The following is a 25,112-nucleotide window of genomic DNA, read 5'->3' as shown; positions in this document are numbered from 1 at the left end:
AGCCAAACGTTCTTCCAGAGTTGTGTAATTATACTACAATAGTAGAATATAAAGGGGGAAAAAAAGAAAAAAAAGACAATATATTCGTCAATCGCAATTATATGTCTGACAATTAATCGTCTCCAGAAATTCCTAATTGTGACAGCCCTACTTGAGATCAGAGCGCAAAATGCTTGAGGATTTTCGAAATGCGGTGTTTTCTGTATCGATTTTCTATTGCAATAATTGGGTTTTGCGCAAAACCAGAGGTAATAGCATTATAATATTATTTTGGTTGGTGGTGTGCCGCAGGATTTTGTAAATATAAAAGGGTGCCGCGGCTCAAAAAAGGTTGAAAATCACTGGTGTATACAATGCAGTAAAAACTACATGCTCAAAGAGCACAGAAAAAAAAATCTGATTGCATCCTGGCTGAATGCATATTTTTCCAGACATTTAGAAACAGTAAAAAGTGCGCTGTACGCAGGTGAACTTGACCAAACGTTGCCCATGCAGTTGTAGGTGTTAAGGTCACTCGGCCTGTCCTCGTTTCTCCCCAGCAGCTCTCAGACAACATATGAATTTATCATAAACCAAAGTGTCCGGACCAGAGGCTGAGAAACGCACCCAGGGCATCTTATTATAACACTGAGGGACTTCTTTAAAAATTCTGCAATTATTCACAAGCAATGTCCACATTAAGGAATTAAAGTATTTCCAAGATGGGTTTTCCCAAAACAAGGGTGTCTTTTGTGATCACCAGTTTCCAAATGCACAAAAACCGTTATATGTATGTGACAGATTAGGTACAGTCATGAGGCGCCGAATGATCTTACGGGGAATCCCCAGCGCCAATTAGGCTTACGTATTTCCTTCATTAAATGCCTGACCTTGAATAGGGCCTGCCTCATTTATTGGCTGGGTCAAAACTTCATCTGAAAAAAATAAACACCTGCCTTAAATAAGCACCGGGCATCATGTGCATTAAAAAGATTACATTTGGCCAAGTCTCTCTTTTAATCTAAGTCAACTGCGGAGTGGTACCTTAAAATTCTAAAGCCTGATTTATGCTTCTACAACTCCGTAACTCTGTGCCCATGCATGTTGACGTGCGCGTGACCCTTTTAAAGTTCTCCGTCGCATTGGTGGGTGACTTATTGCAATTTACAGCAGTAAGAATAGACTTTTTTGGATTAATCTGTCTCTCAATGAGCTCCATTTCTTTATACAATCATCAACCTCCAAACCAACGGTACAGTAAGTGCAATTTTCCTCCATGAATTGCAGTTCATTTGAGCATCTTTTTCCAACTCACTGTTGTGAAGTTGGTCATATTTGTGGACTTTTCCGCCAAACAGATTATTTTATTTGAGTTACCGTGTTTGTGAAGCATTGTGTGTTGCCCAAAAAAGCAAAAATTAAAAAGCGAAACACTCAGTGTGAGTCTAAGCAAAACACAGGAGGGGTCTTCTTCCAGAGACTGTCAGCGTGGCTGGGGACAGAGCTGTTAGGGCAGTGCTGAGCCGCTCACACCGGGCAGAGAGAGGTAGCCACCGGCCACCGCGCAAACATCCACTCCCCACGTAGAGCGGAGAGAAAGCTGCGGATGAAACTGTGTTTAAAAAAAAACAAAAAACAAACAAACAAAAAAAGACAAACACACTGCTTCACTTTAAATGTGCAGTAAGGTATTTGATGATCAGCATTGACCGTTTTTCCTCCTAAAAGGCTTTATTTCACTCTGTGTATCGCATTGGAAAGCTGTAGCTATTGTGCTAATTTGATTAGCGCTGACACGTCTCATGCATGCTCTAGTCTTCTTCTGTTTGTTCTTCTGGGGATGTTACAGTGCCACACACAGGCCTGACATATGTACTACAACATTAAAGGTGCCTCGAACATTTTTTGAAATCAAATTGTTCGAGTTACTCGACTAATCGTTTCAGCCCCAATAGGGATTTATGCTTTTGTCCGGTGAGTGCGAGTATCCGGTTTAGGTGTATTTTACTGTATATATATATCGCTGTGGGCAAAAACAAACGAACAAAACAAAACCCACAAAGTAATTTTTTTCCAAAGTCTTGCCACCCTATTCTTGGATGACTGATTACACTCGGGCAGATTTTACATTGCTATAGGCTGTGACACTGATGTTCCAGCAGATTCCAGTTCATAACAGGCCTACACACTGGTGGTTCCTGGGTTGTTTCTGATCATCCAAACAAGTTTCCTCACAGCTCTGGATGATTGTGTGAGTGCTCCACTTCCCAATAACTGGTAACTGTATACAACTGTGAACTAATGACACAGGAATCTACAGTTATTTAGAAATGGCATCCAAAGACATTCCTGACTTGGAAATCCATGTTCATTCCTCCTAATTGCAACAAGCTCCTTGAACGTTCCTTTTGCACTGTCAAGGCTGGGAAATGAAATTTGTGAACTCCAAAGAAAATTTGCAGGGGGTCTGAGGGGGGAACAGCCCCCCTGGAGCCGGGGTCTAGGGCGCGCAGGGACAAAGAAACCAAATTAATACTGTACAACCCCAATTCCAATGAAGTTGGGACGTTGTGTAAAATGTAAATAGAAATTGAATAAAATGATTTGCAAATCCTCTTCAACCTATATTCAATTGAATACACCACAAAGACAAGATATTTAATGTTCAAACAGATAAACTTTATTGATTTTGTGCAAATATTTGCTCATTTTGAAATAGATGCCTGCAACACGTTTCAAAAAAGCTGGGACAGTGGTATGTTTACCACTGTGTTACATCACCTTTCCTTCTAACAACACTCAATAAGCATTTGGGAACTTTTCTACTACAAAGCTCCAGCACTACTCGGCTCTACTCTACTCAGCTCCACTCGGTTTGGTTCCAAGCGCGTCCTTTTCTACTGCAAATAGTACCTCTTCAACGTGGGCGGGGTCAGCAGAGCAAACTGCAGTGACGTCGTTTTATACGCGACACAAACATAAACAATGGCGGACTCCGTGTGTTTACGGCTGTGTGAGTTTTTAAGAGAAAGTTGCTGGCGGCGAGACGCTTGAGAAGTACGAGGGCTGTCCGTAAAGTATAGGTCCTTTTTATTTTTTTCAAAAACTATATGGATTTCATTCATATGTTTTTACGTCAGACATGCTTGAACCCTCGTGCGCATGCGTGAGTTTTTCCACGCCTGTCGGTGACGTCATTCGCCTGTGAGCACTCCTTGTGGGAGGAGTCGTCCAGCCCCTCGTCGGAATTCCTTTGTCTGAGAAGTTGCTGAGAGACTGGCGCTTTGTTTGATCAAAATTTTTTCTAACCTGTGAGACACATCGAAGTGGACATGGTTCGAAAAATTAAGCTGGTTTTCAGTGAAAATTTTAACAGCTGATGAGAGATTTTGAGGTGATTCTGTCGCTTTAAGGACTTTTCACGGTGCGAGACGTCGCGCAGCGCTCTCAGGCAGCGTCATCAGCCTGTTTCAAGCTTAAAACCTCCACATTTCAGGCTCTATTGATCCAGGACGTCGTGAGAGAACAGAGACGTTTCAGAAGAAGTCGGTTTCAGCATTTTATCCGGATATTCCACTGTTAAAGGAGATTTTTTTTAATGAAAGACGTGCGGACGGGTCCGCGCGTCGGGACGCAGCCGACGCGGCGCGGCTGCACAGGAAAAACACCTCCGTGTTTAACCATTTGTTAAAATCCAGTTGGCTTTTGATGGCTTTCAGTGGAGTGAGTATATGAGAAATTGTTTATCAGCTGGAGATGTTCCAACTTGTCCTTAAGGCTTCCAGCAGAGGTGTTTTGCCTGTGACGGAGCGTCGCGGCGGCTGCGAGCCGACGCTGCAATCCGCCCGCACGTCTTTCATTAAAAAAAAATCTCCTTTAACAGTGGAATATCCGGATAAAATGCTGAAACCGACTTCTTCTGAAACTTCTCTGTTCTCTCACGACGTCCTGGATCAACAGAGCCTGAAATGTGGAGGTTTTAAGCTTGAAACAGGCTGATGACGCCGCCTGAGAGCGCTGCGCGACGTCTCGCACCGTGAAAAGTCCTTAAAGCGACAGAATCACCTCAAAATCTCTCATCAGCTGTTAAAATTTTCACTGAAAACCAGCTTAATTTTTCGAACCATGTCCACTTCGATGTGTCTCACAGGTTTAGAAAAAATTTTGATCAAACAAAGCGCCAGTCTCTCAGCAACGTCTCAGACAAAGGAATTCCGACGAGGGGCTGGACGACTCCTCCCACAAGGAGTGCTCACAGGCGAATGACGTCACCGACAGGCGTGGAAAAACTCACGCATGCGCACGAGGGTTCAAGCATGTCTGACGTAAAAACATATGAATGAAATCCATATAGTTTTTGAAAAAAATAAAAAGGACCTATACTTTACGGACAGACCTCGTACAGACTTTGGGAATTTATACGATATGAAGATGAAGACGAGAAGATACAAGCTGCTAAAGAGACGAAGAGGCAAAGCATGACGGTAAGCTAATCGTTAGCTTCCTAAGTAGCTCATAAATAACTGCAGGCTGTCGCTATTAACTATTAAAATTGTGGCTGTCAAAATAAAGCGTTAATTTAGATTAATTACAATACCTATCACGCCTTCAGTCACACTTTGCTCTGTTTTGTTTTGACGTCAGTGACTTGGTCTGTAAATAAAGACGCGTTTCTAAGAGCAATAAACGTGTTAATATCAATATTTTTTTTTTACCAAAGTAACTTGCTTTGGTAACTTATTGTTAAATCTCAAATGTGGGAGTTTGTGCGTTTACTGACGTTCATGCACAAAATGTTGATTCGGTTTTAATGACCCTTAATTGACGTCGTCACTGAACTCGAACAGGCTTAAAACACATTAAAAACATTTTTCATCCAGATTTTAATGTTCAATGGACAAATTTAAAATATTAAATCTAATAAGAACTATTAAAGGAGTCATATTGTGCAGAAAGAATCAGCCTCCAAACTCCCACAATTCTGTTTTTATAGACATTCTTTATAATATAGCCTTTTATTGTCATTGTACACATACATACAATGAAATTTGTCTGCATTTAACTCATCCAAATTACACTTAGACAGTTCTCCCAATTTAAGATCAATTTACAGCTTGTTTAATACCTCCTTGATATGTAACAAAAATAACCCTGATCCTTTTTTACCTGATTATTAAATGCCCCAGGCACACACAGATCTGAGTTTTTTTTAATATACCTGCAATTAAATGATTCATTTAGATTAATCACAAACCCTGTAATCAATTTCATTTTTTTTTTAATAACCTGACAGCACTAATTAAAATATGTATGCTGTGTGTGTGTTTCAGATGGTTTTCTCAGAGTCACCGCTCGCTGCAAAGGTTCATGCCACGGAATGGGACACCTTTGTCATCATCATGTTATACATGTTATGTTTCACTATGAATTCTGAATAAATTTTTGTACTTTTTGCTAAAATGTCTCCACTTTTGTGTAACAGTTTGATATGTAAAAGTTAACAAGGTTTGCTGATTTAAAGGCTAACAGTTTGAAAAGCTGTTTAAGTATAATCCAGTAGTAAAATAAGTTTTACATTTAATGGGGTCATAAATGTAAACTGAAGTAAACAGACAGTAAAACTGGTTGTTCAAAATTCCTTGATGTAATGGTGCTATCACTGAAGTGACTAAACCTTTTTGTTTATGTTAAATACCATTTGGTAAAATCTCAGTTTAGACATGGTTATTCCAGCATCTTTGTAAAGATTCAGCCAGGTGTAGTGCGCAGTGTCTTCTGGAGCGGCAGAACCCAAATTAAAAATTCTTAGAAATGAACCTTCATTGCACCAAAACATCAATGGCAAAATTTTTCTTTTTTTTTTTTTTTACTGTTTACTCAGCCTGAAATGACAAATTATGATACAGTCACATGACTCAAATTGTTTACTGCAACAAAAAAGAGCAAATACAAAAAAAATAAAAAAGCAACACAAACTATACAAAAGTTTCATGTGTCTGTAGTCTGGGTTGGGGGCGCAGGTCACATGCCCCGGTCACGCATCGCGTGCACAAGGTCGCCCAGCACGCCAAGATATGCCTGATTAAATGCAGCTTCCACCACCGTTGCTTCCTCAAGGATCAGTCGGATGTGTCGATCACACTGGGCCCAGTTCAGCTTCAGCCTCAACATCACTCAAGATGGACAAATTCTCCTGCTGGAACAGGCTCCTTTTTCTCTTGCCTGGACAATAATGAAGGTAGAAATGGGAAAGCAAGTTAAAAAAAAAAAAAAAAAAAAGTCTCTGTATGATCATTCCCCAGAGTTTCAGTTATCTTGGTCACTTTACATAAAAATTATGTTTTCAAAATTATCCTCCAACAAATCAGACCATTTGGAGCATCATTTTGAAAGAACATGACTTTCATGCAAAGCGACCAAGATAACTGAAACTGGACCTTTGTGGGATTTATTACAATATTTATGGGTTCTGGGGTTTGTTTGTTTTTTGTGAAGGGGGAGCTCACCCTGTATATATATCGTATTTGGGAAAGTTACGTGATGTGAGACACGTTATTCTTACCTGTGATGACATGCTGCTGTGTGGTGCTGGACGTTCATACAGATGTTGAAGCTGGTGTTCGAACCCTCCTCGCTTATGGAACTGGATTCTTCAACAAAAACACAAAATGGTGACATGTCAAAAAAAAAAAAAAAAAATATCACAGTAATGGCACTAAATGAGTCAAATGTACAAGTTGTAATATAATGCTGACTTTAGGTGTTTTTCTGTCAGAGGTTAATACTTTAAAGTGGAGCACGGGGTTAGCTAGCACGCTAGTTAGCAGTCGGCTAGCTCACGGTGCCCGCGTACATGAGACAACGATGTTACTTTAACACAAGTTCAGACTCGCAATCTTCGTTTGTTAAAGTGTACTTCCCACCAATGGGATAAGTAACATTAAATGGTGCTTTCAAGCAGACTACAGTCACAAAAACACTTACCATCCGTCGCTTCCAACAAAGCCGAGTCGCGGTCATCCTGCCTCCGGGTGCTCGCCGGTCGCTGTCCGTAAACAGCGTTCCTGCGGTCGAACCGTTTCCAGCCCTTACGGTCCGACCTACTCCGGTCGTTGTGGTCCTGTAATCACTTTTAAGCTTTTTCAGCTGTTCTCTGCGTCGCTGTAATGTCCGGTGAGCCGGGCGCGGCCAAAGACTGGGAGATTCTCATTTCGGGTCGCTTCATCCACTTCTCTGTATTCTTTCCTCCGCCACCAAACACAAATGTCCGCAACTCATCCACAGACCACGGTGTGGTTTTGTGCGAGTAAAAAAAATAAAAAAACAAACAAAAAAAAACCAAAACACCGTGAAACGAAAGAAAAGGACGGCCGCTGTAACGTCGCTGTGACTATTTAAAAATGGCGGGTTTTTATTTTCGTCTTGGACGGCGCGCTCATGACCTGTCCAGTGATGACATTCTCTGACCAATCAGTGGCCGGCAGCCTGTTGACGTCACATTTTAGTATTGGCTCAGCTCGCTTGGAACCGCTTCTGAGCAGGTACTAAAAAAAAGCACCCGGTACCAGATACTAACCCTAGTGGAAAAACAAAAAACAGAGTAGAGTCGAGCCGAGTAGTGCTACTTTTGTAAAGTAGAAAAGCGCCTTAATTGTTGAAGCTGTGTAGGTGGAATTCTTTCCCATTCTTGCTTTATGTTACGACTTCAGTTGTTCAACAGTCCGGGGTAACAAGCAGGGACGTCCCTGAAAAAGACGTTGCTTGGATGACAGCATGTGTTGCTCCAAAACCTGGATGTACCTTTCAGCATTGATGGTGCCATCACAGATGTGTAAGTTGCCTATGCCATGGGCACTAACACACCCCCATACCATCACAGATGCTGGTTTTGAACTTAGCGCTGGTAACAATCTGGATGGTCTTTTACCTCTTCTGTTCGGAAAACACAAAAACTTTTTGATTTCCAAAAACAATTTGAAATGTGGACTCATCAGACCACAGCACAATTTTCCACTTTGCGTCTGTCCATTTCAAATGAACTCGGGCCCAGAGAAGGCGGTGGCATTTCTGGATGTTACTGATGTTTGGCTTTCGCTCTGCATGGTAGAGTTTTAACTTGCACTTGTAGACGAACTGTGTACACTGACAATGGTTTTCTAAAGTGTTCCTGAGTCCACATGGTAAGGTCCCTTACACAGTGGTGTCGGTTTTTAATGCAGTGCCGCCTGAGGGATCAAAGGTCACAGGCATTCAATGTTTGTTTTCGGCCTTGCCGCTTATGTGTAGAAAGTTCTCCAGATTCTCAAAATCTTCTGATTATATTATGGACTGTAGATGATGGAATCCCTGAATTCCTTGCAACTGAACATTGAGAAACAATGTTCTTAAACTGTTGGACTATTTTTTCACAGAGTTGTTCACAAAGTGGTGATCCTCGCCCCATCTTTGCTTGTGAACGGCTGAGCCTTTTGGGGATGCTCCTTTTATACCCTATCATGACACTCACCTGTTTCCAAATAGGTGTTCTTTGAGCATTCATCAACTTTCCCAGTTTTTTTGTTGCCCCATCCCAACTTTTTTGAAACGTGTTGCAGGCATCCATTTCAAAATAAGCAAATATTTGCACAAAAACAATAAAGTTTATCAGTTTGAACATTAAATATCTTGTCTTTGTGGTATACAGTGGTCCCACGTTTATCGCAGGAGTTACGATCTAAAAATAACCTGCAATAGGTGAAATCCGCAAAGTAGTCAGCGTTATTTTTTTACAATTATTATAGATGTTTTAAGGCTGTAAACCCCCTCACTACACACTTTATACACTTTTCTCAAACAGGCATTAACATTTTCTCACTTTTCTCTCCTGTGTAAACACTCTCTTTTTTCTTCTGGGGGAGAAGATTATAAACAGACACACGCAGAACTCTCCCTTCGCTCACTGCCTCCGGGGGTACGGATGCGGGACCCGCAAAAAATCTAAGTCACGGCCTCGGAGCTCTGTGGCTGCGGTTACCGAGACCATGCAGCGGGCGCTGCGGATTTTTCCGCAAGAAGTCTATCCTTGTGGGCTGGCGGAGCGCTCCGCATCAAAACAGCAAGCGTAGTCTCTGGACCTGTTGCCAGAATTGTCCGCAGCTCCACACAGCAGAGACGGGGGGCAGTGTGAGAGAGAGGGGAGCAGTGTGAGTGGCCCGCTGCTGCGCTTACCAAGCCCACAGACTCACTAACTGCATCGGAGGCAGTGAGAGAGCAGTCGCGGTGATGCAGACTGGTGCCGCAACCGGCCCGCCTGATAAGAGCGCAGAACACTGTGCTGTTAAAAAAAACCAGCATGCAAAATTGCACCCAAAAAAAAAACAAAATCTGCGAAACTGCGAGGTCGCGAAAGGTGAACCACGTTATAGCGAGGGACCACTGTATTCAATTGAATATAGGTTGAAGAGGATTTGCAAATCATTGTATTCTGTTTTTAATTTACATTTTACACAACATCCCAACTTCATTGGAATGGGGGTTGTACCTAATGATACATTTTCAGCATCTCCTGGAAGACAAAAAAGAAAAAAAAAAAAAGTGCATATTTAACCCCTTAACACCTGAATTTATATAGCTGTATATAAAAAAATGTTTTGTGTGTGTTTTTGCCTTTAAGTAGATGGTAAATGATGTTGAGATTATTAATTTCACTTTTGCACAAAAAATAAATAGTAATTTTGGTATTTTGGTAATAATTTGTTATAATGTTATAATAATGGTATGTTGCAAATTTGCGACAACAGGCATACTGGTCAATTTGGCATGTTGCATATTTGAGTCAAATATCGTAGCATATATGCGACAATAGGCGTTAAGGGGTTAAATTATCCTAGATTCAACCTTTCATTTGAACTATGAATGATAATGTTCAAATAATAGAATATAACGTGGAAGTGGGACCTGGAATGATTTTCCTTTTAATTGTAAGCCAAGTTATGCATTAACGCAGAACAATTAAAGTACATTAAATTCATGAAGACTGAAAAGAATGTTAAAGCATTTCAAAAACCACAGCTAAAGCTTGGAGAATATTTAGGAAATCATGGTAAAATATCAATAACATACCTTGTAGTAAAAAAGTCACATAGATTCTTGTGTAAATTCCTGTAAATCCATTCAAAGCCACAATGAAAGAAATTAAAGTCTAGATTAATACAAAAAAAAAAGTCAATATCTTGTCTGAAATCCTGTTTGAACAGCACAATGTTTATTTTCCAGGGAGAAAAAAAATTCTTACCATGTTTCCTGATGGGACAAGACAGTTCGCTCTCCCGTTTCTTTTGTCTTTCAGGTGTGTTCATGAAGACAACTTTAAATTCAAGCCAAAAGCTCCAATTATTTGTATATTATTCAAGGGGAGTGGAGGGATCCCATTAAAATTTGTGCACAAAATTGTTAATGATGTTCACTGTTAAAAATGTCTGTTGTGGATTGGGAAGAGCAATTTTAGGAAAATAACAGATTTCTCTGACAGATATTGCGATTTGATTTGCAATTTTTTTTTTAAGTATTCATTATGTATATGTAAAACCTGTGATGTAGAATTACCACTTGAGAACATTAAAATATTACTCATTTATATTAATATTAAGCACTTTTGATTGGCGAACATGACTGTTACGCATTGGTTCATATTTCAAAAGTATGATATGGGTCAATGATCCCTCAGTGTCTGAAGTACGAGGGGTGATTGAAAAGTTTTGAGCCTGGCCCAGAATAAAAAGTATATATTTGTTGTGTCATGGTACACAGAAATCACTGTTCACTTCATATCTGTGGTTAGAGTTTGGCATTTAGACAGTGCACATGTGCACAGTGCAAGCTTTGCATTTTGTATCACCAGTTATACAGCTTCATGATGAAGTGGCCTGCATGCATTTAAATGTGGGAGGAAACCGGAGCACCCGGAGGAAATCCACACAAATACGGGGAGAACATACAAACTCCACACTGAGTCACCGTGCTGCATAAGGATAAATCTGAAGATGAATTTATGAATAAGTGGGTTAATTTTTGTGGGGTGTGGTTTTTCTTTTTCCTTTTGCATTCTGAGAAAAACATTTCTCAACATTGTACCCACTGAGTCAAAACATCACATTTGCCCCATAATAGGCCATTTTCTCAACAAGACATGCCCTTTTTCTCAGTAGCCCTAAGCAAAGTGAGAAAAAATTATTTGCAAAATATTTGAAATTTTTTCATCTACTGTAAGAGCCATTCTAATCCAATTACATTTGTTCCGAAAGTCTGATTGTGTGAGTTTTCCAACCATAAAATACTGCATCAATGGTGGCAAAATATTTGACCGTTTCACTTTTTTTTTTTCCGTTTCACATTTGATGTACTACTCTGCGCCCTGGCTGCGTTGCTACGCAGTTGTCAATAATGGCACTGTCAACTGAGAGCGAAAGAAACTGGTGGAGCAATGACGACACCGAAATGGGTGAATTTAATCTATCATACAAAAGTACTGATGTGGATTCTGATACAGAATTACTCAATGCAGTTGACAAGATGGATAAGTCTGTGGGTCTGCTCACAGAATTTTCAGTTTAGCATAAAGACGCTGTTGCTACGGAAAGCTTCGCCAACCGAATTGCTTTCAGAAAAATAAACAATGCAAACGCTGTAGTTGGATTACAATAGGAATAACCCCCTTGTGTCTGATTATTTGCGGATGTTAATGCTGGATTAGGGTCACAAATATCCGTTTTACCGGCTAACGCGTCGCCGGTAAAACTCAACTTGCGACCATGAAATCCAGCATTAACGTCCACAAATCGGACACAACAGGGTTATTCCTTAAATAAAGTTAAATGTGCTGAAAATGTCATATTTTGTCATTTTATGTAACATTTCATGCATAAGTCAAATCATGTTTAAAAGGTTAAAAGGACATTAACATTAGATGGATTTAGTATTTGGTTCAGTGTTCAAAACTCAGATACAGTAACTTTAAACTTGTGAGGCAGCTGCATTAGGCATGGGAGAGTTTTTTTTTTTTTTAACTCTGTGACAGTGTGTAAATGTAAACCTTTTTACAATAAACATTTTTGATATGGGTCACATCTCTTCTTTCATTTAATGAAGTTACTGTACCTACAGTTTATTAAACATCCCCCTCCCCCCAACCCCACAGATATCATGGCAGACAGCAGGTAATTATTTTTAATCAATATTAAGTTTATTTTGCACAAATGATAGCATCTCTTAAAATATTCTGTACAGATTTAAATGTATTGTATGCAACAGTAAACAATCACAGCTGGGGGAGGGACAGAAAAGAATCTTTGAAGTTCAACCTCTATTAAAGTGAACTCAGAGAGAGAGAGAGAGAGAGAGAAATAATGACCAACAAAAGCTGAGGGAATCATTCTTTGGACAATGCCACCAGGAGAGTCTGTCTGTTAGCATAACAGGTGGTTCATTTCCCCATTTGTTAGCAGTGTTGAAAGACTGATGCTTTTATCTTTCTTACACAAGGCAATACAATGTGACTTTGTGTGCTTCTCGTAGTCAGGGCATGTAAGTTAGAGAGAAGCAACAGCTGAAACTGAGGAAACAGCTGTATCTCCTCAATGACCCGCACTACTCCCCTCCCCTCATTCTCTCTCCCCCTGAATGAGCCCCTCGCACCCTTTTCTGATCCTCCTCTCCCACAGAGCAACATGGCCACACACTACACTGTGCACACACTGATACAAAAATCACAGTCTGCCAAACAGACAGGGCTGGACAGTCTTTCCACGCAGAGGAAATCTGTCGACAGGATGCATGTGCGATTGAACCTTCATCTATTGACTAAAAATAGGCAAGACATTGTTTCCAACAGCAGAGTTGCATCCTCCCCCGTATGAAGTCTTTCCACCCCTTCCAGCTGTATCAGAACCTAACCATGACAGCGGCGCTGACACCTTCTGCACAGCAAGAATTTTTTTTTGCACAAGTAAAATACATATATTCTCAACTACAGGCGACAAATCTAGTTAGTTTTTTTTTTGTCCTTATTCCAGGACAGGTATAGGTAGGGGTGGCCAAGCGGTTAGTGTGCTTAGTTTTAGTGTGGAAGATGCAATTTGTACTTTCAACCTGTTCTGAGTTGATAAAGCATGAGTAGCATGTTTTGTGAAATCCATCATCGCTTGGTATTGGAGGTTTACCACCGACACTACTACCACTAATATTATGATGGTACTACTTTACACATTTGGACTGAAAGATGCGCAAAAAATACACTTTCTTCATCCAAAGATGATGCATCCTCTTCACTGTAGGCAACCATGTTATCACAGCACGTCACCGAACCGCTGCATTAAGGTGATTGTCATTGGCCAATTGCTTGTAATCAATGGAACGATTGGTTAAGCCCCTTTCACACCGGGGCCAACATAGAGTTAAAGTTTTTGCTCCCCAATGCAGCAGTATGCTGAGGGCTACGCGAGGTGGACACAAAAAAATTTAACTGGTTTAATTTTTTGCGATTCGATCCCGGATAAGATCAGTCCCATCTCTAGTTACAGCCTTATTCCAAAATGGAATAAATTAATTTTTTTCCCTCAAAACTCCACACACAAACACACACACAACCCCACAATGGTAAAGTGAAAAAGTTAAGATTTTTGCAAATTTATTAAAAGTTAATATAATTTCTATCATCAACCGCACATACCATGCACCACTAATGCAGCCTCAAGTCTTCTTGAATATGATGCCACAAGCTTGGTGTACTTATCTTTGGGCAGCTTTGCCCATTGCTCTTTGCAGCACCTCTCAAGCTCCATCAGGTTGGATGGGCAGCGTCGGTGCACAGCCATTTTCAGATCTCTCCAGAGATATTCAATCAGATTCAGGTCTGGGATCTGGCTGGGCCACTCAAGGACATTCACAAAGATGTCCTGAAGCCACTCCTTTGATATCTTGGCTATGTGCTTAGAGTCATTGTCCTCTTGAAAGATGAACCGTCGCCCCAGTCTGAGGTTAAGAGTGTTCTGGAGCAGGTTTTCATCCAGGATGTCTCTGTATATTGCTGCATTTATCTTTCCCTTGATCCTGACTAGTCTCCAAATATGACGCCTGGCATTCACACCAAACAGTTCAATCTTTGTCTCATCAGACCAGAGAATTTTGTTCCTCACAGCCTGAGAGTACTTCAGGTGCCTTTTGGCAAACTCCAGGTGGCTGCCATGTGTCTTTTACTAAGCAGTGCTTCCCCTCTGGCCACTCTACCATACAGGCCTGAATGATGGATTGCTGCAGAGGTGGTTGTTCTCGACACAGAGGAATGCTGGCGCTCTAACGGAGTGACCATCAGGTTCTTGGTCATCTCCCTGACTAAGCCCTTCTCCCCGATCTCTCAGTTTAGATGGGCAGCCAGCTCTAGGAAGTGTCCTGGTGGATCGAAACTTCTTCCATTTACAGATGATCAAGGCCACTGTGCTCAGTGGGACCTTCAAAGCAGCGGAAATGTTTCTGTACCCTTCCCCAGATCACGGACTTTGTGGACTGGTGTGAGCGCAACCACTTGTGTCTCAACACCAGTAAGAAAAAGGAGATGGTGATCGACTTCAGGAGGAAACCACCACCACCTCACCCACCTGTGAACATCCAGGGGGAGGACATAGAGACTGTGGACTAGGTGTGGCACGGAGGAGGGTTCACTATTCCATCTTTTCTGGCAATGTCCAGCACTACATAATTTTTGGTCCCATATATTTAATTGGTTTACAGTTCATCTTCAAAGGAACATCCAGCCCGACTGGACTCTAACACTATTTGGCTGCCCAGACGAAACAGGGCCCCTCCCAGCCCATCAAAAGCAGGTTCTTAGCACTGCTATGGTTGCTGCAAAAAAACATATTGCTAAACTGAAAATCCCCCCCCCCCCCCCCTTGTTTTAAGAGGTGGCTTGACGAAATGCTTCTTGTTGCCAAGCTGGAGCTAATTCATCTCAGCAAATCAAACTCACATAGTCACTTTCTCAAAGTGCGGAAGCCCTTCATTTCATTCCTAGACAAAAGCTAACTTTTTGTAGCTTGTCTTTGCTGCTGCAGTATGTCCCACTTTTATTACAGGCTAGCTCTATCCTGTGTAACTCACAACTTTAACAGATTTCCACCCACCCTTTTTTTGTGTATGTGAGTATACAGGTATATGTTCTTCTGTTCACTTGTTTGACCGATACTCAATATTTTACAGAGATTCCTTTCGCTTTACGTTTCTCCAGAAGTTTCATTGGGGAAACTCTGCTTTCCCATGATGTCAAGAAGTCATCAATTTTGCACATTGTCCCTATTATGTACTCATTTGTACTCAGGAATTTGTGTAGCTCGTTTACTGTTTTCTGTTTTCTATTGTCAAAAAACTCATATAAAAAAAAAAAAAAAAAATAGTTGTAGAAGAAGAGGGTGAAAATAAAGGATGAAGTCACAATCTTGTACAGTGCTCTCTTCCTCCTAGGGAAGCACCCGGATGGACTATGTCTGGAATGTCCACTGCCAGAGACAGTGAAGCATGTTCTTATGTATTGTAATAAATATTCCAGAGAAAGGCAAGAGCTTCTCTCGGAACAAGCCTGAAAGACGTTTCTGTAGGAAGTATTTTAGACATGGGATCAAGTGGAAGGGGGAAGTGTTGGATTTTTAAATACTTGAAAGACACTGGACTTACTGAGAGGATTTAACACTGCTGTACGAGACTGATGCAAAAGGTGGCAGCAGTGCAACAATAAGGATGCCGGCTGCCGTTAAATGCCATAAGGAAGACAACAGTGCACTGGATTTGTTCACAGGGGCATGTTTCGAGAAGCAGCGCATTTCCGCATTACCAAAATACCACAGACAAATTAACAATAAATAAAAGTACTTAATTTACTCATCTTTGGAGTCAGTCTGGATAAATAGTCTGAACCATTAATTGTGCAGCTTCGGCGAAGGAAACGTTAGTCGATAAACAGTGGTGCACTAACTAGGGATGGGACCGATCTGATCCCGGATCAGTATAAGGTTCCGATACCGAAGTAATTCACATATTGGAAAATACCAATCCAACCCGCGCCATTTTCCCATTACCCCTGCTTACCAAGGCTCTTCTCCCTGATCACTCAGTTAAGACAGGTGGCCAGCGCTCCCCCCATGTAACTGTCTCATTTTTATGTTTTGAGGAGTTATCCTGGAAAAGGGGATCTTCATTGCATTCAGGTTTCTTGCTGTGCACAGGAGGATCTGCCACCATATGACTGGAGTCTGTGTTCCAGCTACCCTGATTTCTGAGGGCACCAAGTATTGCCCTCAGAAATCAGGCAGGTTCTCCCTCCCCCTACTGTCGCGAACCCCGCTACGCCCAAATTCGGCCCATCCTGCCTCCCTCCCACCCCGCCTTCACAAATCCAAGCGACAAGATCGGCAGTTCCCCAATTAGGACTGTAGCTAGAAATAACACAGTGACTGTATGTGGGATAAACAATTAACTGCATCCCACTGTGTGATTAAAACATCACAGTGGGATGCAGTTGTTTTCCCCCATTGAGATCTGAACTCACGAGGTGCAGATTTGAAAATTAAAATGGTCCAGATTTAAGTCTCGCTCATTAAAGGGGTTGTATAGTAGAAAACCAGTCTTTTTATCTTTTACATTTTCTTGTATTTGAAGTTTAATGTTAAAGTGCATATCACTGGTACATGAAATACCAAAATGAGCTGACTATTCAAAATAAAGAAAGAATTATGAAAATTGATGTACTGTTTTATTTTTGGTGCCATGTTTCACACCAACACTGCCCTGAAAAATCATCAAGGCTGAATGCAACATATAAAACATACTGAAGTGATGTGTAAGAATGTGCTGGACATCCCGCGTATTCAAAAATTGTTTTTTAAAATAACGTTTTCTGTGTTTGATTAATTTCACAGCTGTCAGTTCCCCTCTCTTTTCGACAGGAAGAGGAAGGATCAACCTGCTGTGTGTTTGAGCATTAAGGGTGTCACAGTACACAAAAGTCACGTTTCAGATTTGTGTTTGGATATCACGGTTCAATAGACCCAGTGTAAATGTAAACTTTTTCATGAAACATTTATGAATTGATTACATCTAGTCATTCGCACTGGGATAAAATTACTGTGCAGTGCCTTTTGTTTTTTGTCTGTTTATGTTGGGCAATGCATGGAGCCAGATTCCCTTCAATATTTTATCGATTTTAAGTTTGCTTTACTGTTGCACAAATGACAGCATCTCATAAAACCTCACTTTGTACAGAGCTGAAATCATTGTCAAGCTGTGTTACTAAGTCTTTGCACATTTTTTTCCCACTATGAAGGCATTTGAGAAAGAAAAAAAATTGACATAAATTTGGTATATCAATATGCTCTCCACAAAAAAAATTTGAAGTGGCTGAGCACTTGCCCACATGGTCAAATCATAAAGAGACTGGAGGCCTATTTTTGACATTCTAAGATCATGTTCAATTTTCAAGAGTCAATGATTCAAAAACCCTTCAAGTTATGACCACAATGTTTTACACACATAACTAGTACCCCAGATATGTGTATTCTACAATATGAAGATTATCCATTAGATCCCTTCTTTAGTACAGCTCTTTTAAAATTCTTTTTTTTTGTGAGAATGGACAAATTGCGATTTTTGTGATGCTACAGAATGAAAAATTAGCTCTGTATCCCTTTTTGAAATTTACTACTGTATCTGGGGTGCCCAAATAGGTGTATTCCAAATTTGAGCTTTATATCTGCATTTTTAGCTGAGATAATGCCTTTTAAAAATGAAAGAAAGCTCAAAATGCATTCATGCGTAAAAAAATAGGACTATGGGTATCCTTATTCAAAAAAAATTATATCTAAAAACTACTTGGAATTAAGCAGAAGTATTTTGCATGTGTTCATCAGACATACAGTGAGGAAAATAAGTATTTGAACACCCTGCGGTTTTGCAAGTTCTCCCACTTAGAAATCATGGAGGGGTCTGAAATTTTCATCTTAGGTGCAGGTCCACTGTGAGAGACATAACCAAAAAAAGCCCTCTTATTCTGCACTCTTTACCTGTATTAACTGCACCTGTTTGAACTTGTTACCTGTATAAAAGACACCTGTTCAAACACTATCAATCACACTCCAACCTGTCCACCATAGCCAAGACCAAAGAGCTGTCTAAGGACACCAGGGACAAATCTGTAGACCTGCACAAGGCTGGGATGGACGACAGGACAACAGGCAAGCAGCTTGGTAGAAGACAACTGTTATGATAATTTATTAGAAAGTGGAAGAAACACAAGATGACTGTCAATCTCCCTCGGTCTGGGATCTCATGCAAGATCCCACTTTGTGGGGTAAGGATGATTCTGAGAAAGCTCAGAACTACACAGGAGGACCCGATCAATGACCTGAAGAGAGCTGGGACCACAGTCACAAAGATTACATTAGTAACACATGATGCTGTCATGGTTTAAAATCCTGCAGGGCAGCAAGGTCCCCCTGCTCAAGCCAGCACATGTCCAGGCCCGTTTGAAGTTCACCAGTGACCATCTGGATGATAGAGAGGATGCATGGGAGAAGGTCATGCAGTCAAATGAGACCAAAATACAGCTTTTTGGAATCAACTCCACTTACCATGTTTAGAGGATGAGAACAACCCCAAGAAAACCATCCCAACTGTGGGGGAGGTGATGGTCAAGTGGTTAAGGTGTTGGGCTAGACCATAAAATCCTGGGTTCAAATCCCCGCCTGACTGGAATATCACTATTGGGCAAGGTCTTTAATCCCCTATTGCTCCTGGTGTGTAGTGAGCGCCTTGTATGGCAGCACCCTGACATCGGGGTGAATGTGAGGCATAATTATAGAGCGCTTTGAGCGTCTCATGCAGATGGAAAAGCGCTATATAAATGCAGTCCATTTACCAACCGTGAAGCATGGGGGTGGAAACATCATACTCTGGGGGACTGTCCCATTCTGCAAAGGGGACAGGACGACTGCACCGTATTGAAGGGAGGATGGATGGGGTCATGTATTGCGAGATTTTGGCAAACAACCTCCTTCTCTCAGTAAGAGCATTGAAGATGGGTCATGGCTGGGTGTTCCAGCATGACAATGACCCCAAACACACAGCCAGGGCAACTAATGAGGGGCTTCGTAAGAAGCATTTCAAGGTCCTGGAGTGGCCTGGCCAGTCTCCAGACCTGAACTCAATAGAAAAATCTTTGGAGGGAGCTGAAACGCCAAACCTGAAAGATATGGAGAAGATCTGTGTGGAGGAGTGGACCAAAATCCCTGCTGCAGCATGAGAAAACTTGGTCAAGAACTACAGGAAACGTTTGACCTCTGTAACTGCAAACAAAGGCTACTGTACCAAATATTAACATTGATTTTCACAGGTGTTCAAATACGTATTTGCAGCAGTAATATACAAATAAAGTATTTAAAAATCATACATTGCGATTTTCAGATTTTTTTTTTTTAGATTATGTCTCTCACAGTGAACATGCACCGAAGATGAAAATTTCAGACCCCTCCGTGATTTCTAAGTGGGAGAACCTGCAAAATCGCAGGGTGTTCAAATACTTATTTTCCTCACTGTATGTAGGTACTTCCAAAAAAAAAAAAAAAAAAAAAAAATCATAAGAATCCAAGTCAGTGAGTGACCTGGGAGGCACCTGATGATTTCACACAGAATGGACTCACAGCCTTTTTGCTTAACAATTCCCTTATTAGTCCTTCGGAGCAGCCGTTGTTTTTGAGGGTGTTTATCGGGAAAATGACCATTTCTCTACACTGATTACAGACCCTGCAGCAGGTCTGTAATCAACTGTTCCTGCAGTGCGGCTCTTGAACCAATGAAGAAGTGCTCCGATCCACTGCTTCAGTTGTTCATTGTTTCGTTCCTCTTCAGAGCAACTCCGCTTCTTATCCCCTCTCAAAGTCATTAAAATGTCAATCGTGAGTCACTTTTGTGTGGAATGAAGTGACTAACTGGGACTCCTGTCTTGTTGCAAGAAAAAAAAAATGAGAATCGTCCTCTGTTCCCTTGCTCCAAATGCTATGCTGCTCCCTGAGTCAAGTTAAGTGGATAGAGACTGCTCGGAATTAATAACTTCAAAGTAAATCGCCATTTAAATCAAATGATACCCCTTTCCAAATGCTGTAATACAACCAATAAACTACAATCTATCAAAATGTGTTTTTTCCTCCCAAAATGAAACGTCTTGTGCGGACGTGCAGCAGCCCAAGACTGTATGGCTGCAGACCTAGAGACTCCAGCAGCCATCTGAGTTCAGCTCAGACGTATGGAGAGACAATCATGCCATTAATGTCTGAAAGGAAATGCTTTAGACAAAAACTACAGATTTTGTTTAGTTCTATTTATGCCCAGAGATCAAGGATCCAGTGACCAATTTCATATTTATTTACTGTAAGACTCAATAAAATGTTGTTGACATAGAAAACCTGTAAAGCCCACTTGTAGTACACAGAAAATTCACAGGAGGTATCGATAAGGGAATCGGATCAATACCCATCCCTACCCAGGACACACTATATTCCCTGAGGTATTAAGTCATAAACACAAGGAATTTACCTTGATTTGATAGGCTGCTGATAAATGCTCAGAAACGATAGTCTGCAGGAAATGTCAATTTCCGTGACATCGCAGACCCATTTTGCTATTTTCATTGACACGAATGGGAAAAACTGGAAATTTTTACAACTCAAAATCTGTGTTTTTTGTGGACTTTGACGGTGAATACATTGAAACTGTAAACAAGTGCATTTTTATAAAGGCCAAACAATACTATTATGGATGTTTATTAGTTGTACATTTTTCCCAAGGATAACATTTTTGAGGTTGAAGTGGAAGTGATTTGTACAAACTTCCCGGACAGAGTGGAGAAACTGCAACCAGCACAAAGAAAAGGGCTTCAAAAACCACTTTGTCTAAAGGATGCTATTGCTTCAATTTGTATAGCCAGCAGAACTCTAATGCCGCGTTCACACCAGGTGCGACCAGACGCCACAAAATCGCCTGGTGTGTCGCTCTGCTTTTGCTGCGAAAATTCGCCCCAGTGCATCATCAAATAGGAGGAGCTTCCATTCCGCTCACCGGCTCCGGTTGTCAGTGAAGTTAACATGACGGACCTTGATCACACGGAGCGAGTTGCTGTGGAAAGCTGACAAACATCATGAGATGTTCCCAATTCGGGGAGTATCATTATTTGCTACAGGAGCTGCGTGTGGATGACAGCTGCTTTCAGCGGTCCTTCCGCCTCTGCAGGACCCAGTTTGAGGTCCTCCTGTCCCGTTCAAGCACGCACATGTAAACAATTAAAAAAAAAAAATCCTGCCTGTGCTGCCTTTTCCAAAACTGAAATGGAATGCAGGGCTTTTCTTTTATTCTGCGCCAATCTCACAAAAATGAAATGCCTCTCCCACACTCTGCTGGGAGATGATGAGTCACAGAGAAAGAAGATTTTTATCTGTGTGTTTATAAGTGTGACCATGAAGACTCAGAGAAAGTGATGGCTGTTACAGTCTTAACGGGACAGCCATGACATGGGCACAAGACATGAACACTGGACCAACCTCCAGCCCATTAAAAGTGTTACCTGCTTCCCGGATCAATGACTGTGAATGGACAAATGACAGGTGGAAACAACACAAATATGACGAGAGTGATCAGGTCTTATCTGACCGTCATGTGCTCATACAATTTGGAGATTTCGAAAAGAAATGACTGTTTACATACAAAGTCATGTGGAACCGAAGCAGAAACAATATGTTACGTGGTTGCTGTGTGTGAACACCAGAGGATAACTCAGTAGGATGCATCTCTCAGTGTATGCATTTGTCGATACTTTGTGCTTATTCTATCTTAGGCATATTTAAAGTTGGTTTGGGTTTTCTTTCTGAATACAAAAAGCAAGTCAGATAGATGTACTGGTGTAATTCCGAGCATGAAACTGACTGTAATTGGCCGCAGGCTGAGTGACCTTCAGGCTGCTAAAAGTCTGTCACTAACACCCCTATTCCACAGGACACCATTTTATTACAATCCCCCACGGTCCAGAAAAAGCAGAAAGACAGGATGAACCTGCCTACTCCATCATGCCTCCTATCAGACTGGCTTATGAAGTGCAGACCCGGTAACTGGCTGGCGTATAAAGCGCATATCTGGCAACCAGATTGAAAACAAAAGCAAAGCTGCACCTGGCTGTGTTCTCAGACAGAACTGCAACAAATTCTACTTTTGCTTCAAATGTTTTACACAATCAGACAAGTATCAAGCTGTACTCACCAAGACTACCCCAATGTTTTAAGATGTTTGAATGTAATGCAATGGTTGAACATGATTGAAGCTGTTAAGACTATGAACACCTGGAAGTGGCTGTGTAATCAGTCTGCAGGAGCTCTGAGACCACTCCACTGACACACATCAGCTCTGAAGCTTGTCGTCTTCAGTGTTGTGGCATGGTATGAACACCTCATTTCTACTGGAAATATGAAAACGCATTACAGCACACCATGATGAAAGTTGGGTTGAGTTGAGGTTTGATCACATCGTGCCTCTGAAGGGCCTGCCATTTAAAATAATGGGTTTTTACAACTGTGTGTGTTGCTTTGCACATCTGGGATGAAAAGCCCTTAAGGGAGTAGTAAGGTGGCACAGGTGTGTTTGGTAAGCTCTTTTTCCTCAGTTGTGTAACTGTGTTTTTGTTTGATTGTCAATGTACTGGTTTAGAACAGCAACCATTACTGCTCCTGAAAGCATCTTCTGATTTTTGTTTTTAAATCAGCAGCGCTGGAGAAAGCTCCTCTGTCCTTTTCCCGTCAGCTGTGTGAGATAGAGTGGGGGAGGATAGAGGCACTGAGTGGCCGCCAAAATAACTTTTGTTATCTTGTGAGGACAAGTGCTGGACCAGAATAGAATGTAGTTTGTAAGGCTTGAAAATTCACTCACTGCCCAGGCTGATTTTTTTTTTTTTTTTTTTTTTTTTTTTTTTTTACAGGGCTGTGAAATGAAAATTGTAAAATCCGAGGAAAATTCGCAGGGGGTCTGGGGGGCGCAGCTCCCCAGGAGCCGGGGTCTAGGGCCTTGTGGGGCCCCAGAAACCAAATTAAATTTTCATCTACTGATACATTTTCAACATCTCCTGGAAGAAATAATCTCAAAATTAGTGCATATTTAAATGATGCTAGATTCAACCTTTCATTTGAACCATCAATGATCATGTTGAAATAACAGAATACGACATGGAAGTAGGACCTGGAATGATTTTCCTTTTAATTGTAAACCAAATTATGCATTAACTCAGAACAATTAAACTACATGATATTCATGAAGACTGAAAAGACCGTTAAACCATGTCAAAAACCACAGCTAAAGATTGTAGAGTATTTTAAAAATCAGGGTAAAATATCAATAACATACCTTATAATAAAAAAAGCCACAAATTCTTGTGTAAATTCCTGCAAATACACTCAAAGCCAGTCTTTTTTCCTATGAAAAGTCTACTCTACATTAATAAAAACTAATTTACATTGTTGTGTAAATTCATGTAGCCTAAATTCATTCAAAGCCACAATGTCTTTTTTTTTTTTCAATGAAAGAAAGAAGGCACATAATCTTTTCTGAAATCCAGTTTGAACAGCACAATGTTTATTTTCCAGAGAGAAAAAAAATTCTTACCAGTTCACTTTTCCCGTTCATCTTTCAGGTGTGTTGATGAAGCCAGCAACAATTCCACAGATTTTTGTCCTTATCACACTTTTTCAAACCGTCTTTCTCGCCATCTTCGCTCTGTCTAATGTCACTCCGTGACACAGACATGCTGCAAAATTCTTCTTTTAAAAACTTGAAAGTTCTAAAAGTGTGCGATGCCCACATGCTACGTTTAGCTAAGCTTTGCACAGGAGCCACACAGTGTCACCGCAGCAACCAACCAGTCCCGCTTTACGACAACTGTCTTAACAGCTACGCTTTGAGTGGCATTTTAACTCCGTGAATCTCAGCGGATCCGAGGAAACTGATATGTATCTGTAACACACAGATCAGTATCTGCGGACTTATAAAACTTGCATGATGTCGTAAAAAAAGAACACTTTGCGATAAGCATTTTAAAAACTCAGTAACGATCACGAAAGAGTACAACACTAACACCCCCCCCCACACCACCCATGATGAAATCCATGGAATCGCGCGGATCCGCTGAGTTTTCACAGCCCTGTTTTTAAAGTGCAATGGAGTCTCCACAGCCGTCCACAAATAGGCTTTGTTGTGTGCACATGTAAGTAGCTCAGCTCTACCCTTATTCAAACTGACTGGTTTTAAGCCCCTTTCACATTGGTGTATTCGTAGAGCTGCTCATTGTGGCGCATCGTCTACGCCGAGTTGAGCAGCTCTCCGCCCACTTTTAGCAGCTCTACGTCGAGTTTTTAATCCCTACGCAACAGTATGTTGAGGGCTACGTGCGTAGGAGGGAAGAAATTAAACATGTTTAATTTTCTTTGGCGTAAAGCGCTGGACAGTTTTAAGCAGGTCTGCGCAGCAAAGCGTTACTGCAAGCAAGTCTGTGCAACACGGTGCTCCTGTACACAACCAAAAACTGAGTGCGTGAATCCAGAGGAATCAAGTGGAGAACATGATCACATGATCACGCAGCCCACAGAGCCTGTGTGTGCTCAAAACAGGGAATCGAACCTCAACTCAGAAATCCAGAAACAGGTCGCTCACTGTCTCTCTCTCTCTCTCTCTCTCTGTCTGTCTGATCAAACAATATGCGCTGTGACTGTTTAAAATAAAAGCCTCGTCGCTGCATGTCAGTGCGATCATCAAACGCCCTGACCGATCAGGTCTGATCAAATCAGTGGACCTGATCGGAGCAACTGGAGCTTTAAAAGTTTAACGAGTCACAGCGCTTCATTCATGGCAGCCTTTACCACAGCCAGACTCAGCAGCATCTGGACACAATGAAAATGATCCACCAAGACAAATAATAATAATAATAATGTTAAATGACTGTTTCTGACGTGAACCACACCGTGCAGGAGAGAACAGAGCGCACTTCCACAGAGGCAGAAGACAGCAGCTTTGGCAGTAATGAAACT

General features: G+C 41.2%; 1 protein-coding gene across 1 annotated transcript in view; it reads right to left on the bottom strand.

The window, feature by feature from the left end:
- ralgps2 (Ral GEF with PH domain and SH3 binding motif 2) overlaps positions 1-25,112 on the bottom strand; it is a 286,105-nt gene that overhangs the window by 245,961 nt on the left and 15,032 nt on the right. The window lies entirely within an intron of this gene.

This window comes from Thalassophryne amazonica, chromosome 10 (assembly GCF_902500255.1).
Source record: "Thalassophryne amazonica chromosome 10, fThaAma1.1, whole genome shotgun sequence".
NCBI lineage: Eukaryota > Metazoa > Chordata > Actinopteri > Batrachoidiformes > Batrachoididae > Thalassophryne > Thalassophryne amazonica.
Note: the sequence above shows the minus strand (reverse complement) of the source record. Positions and strands in the feature narration are given on the sequence as shown.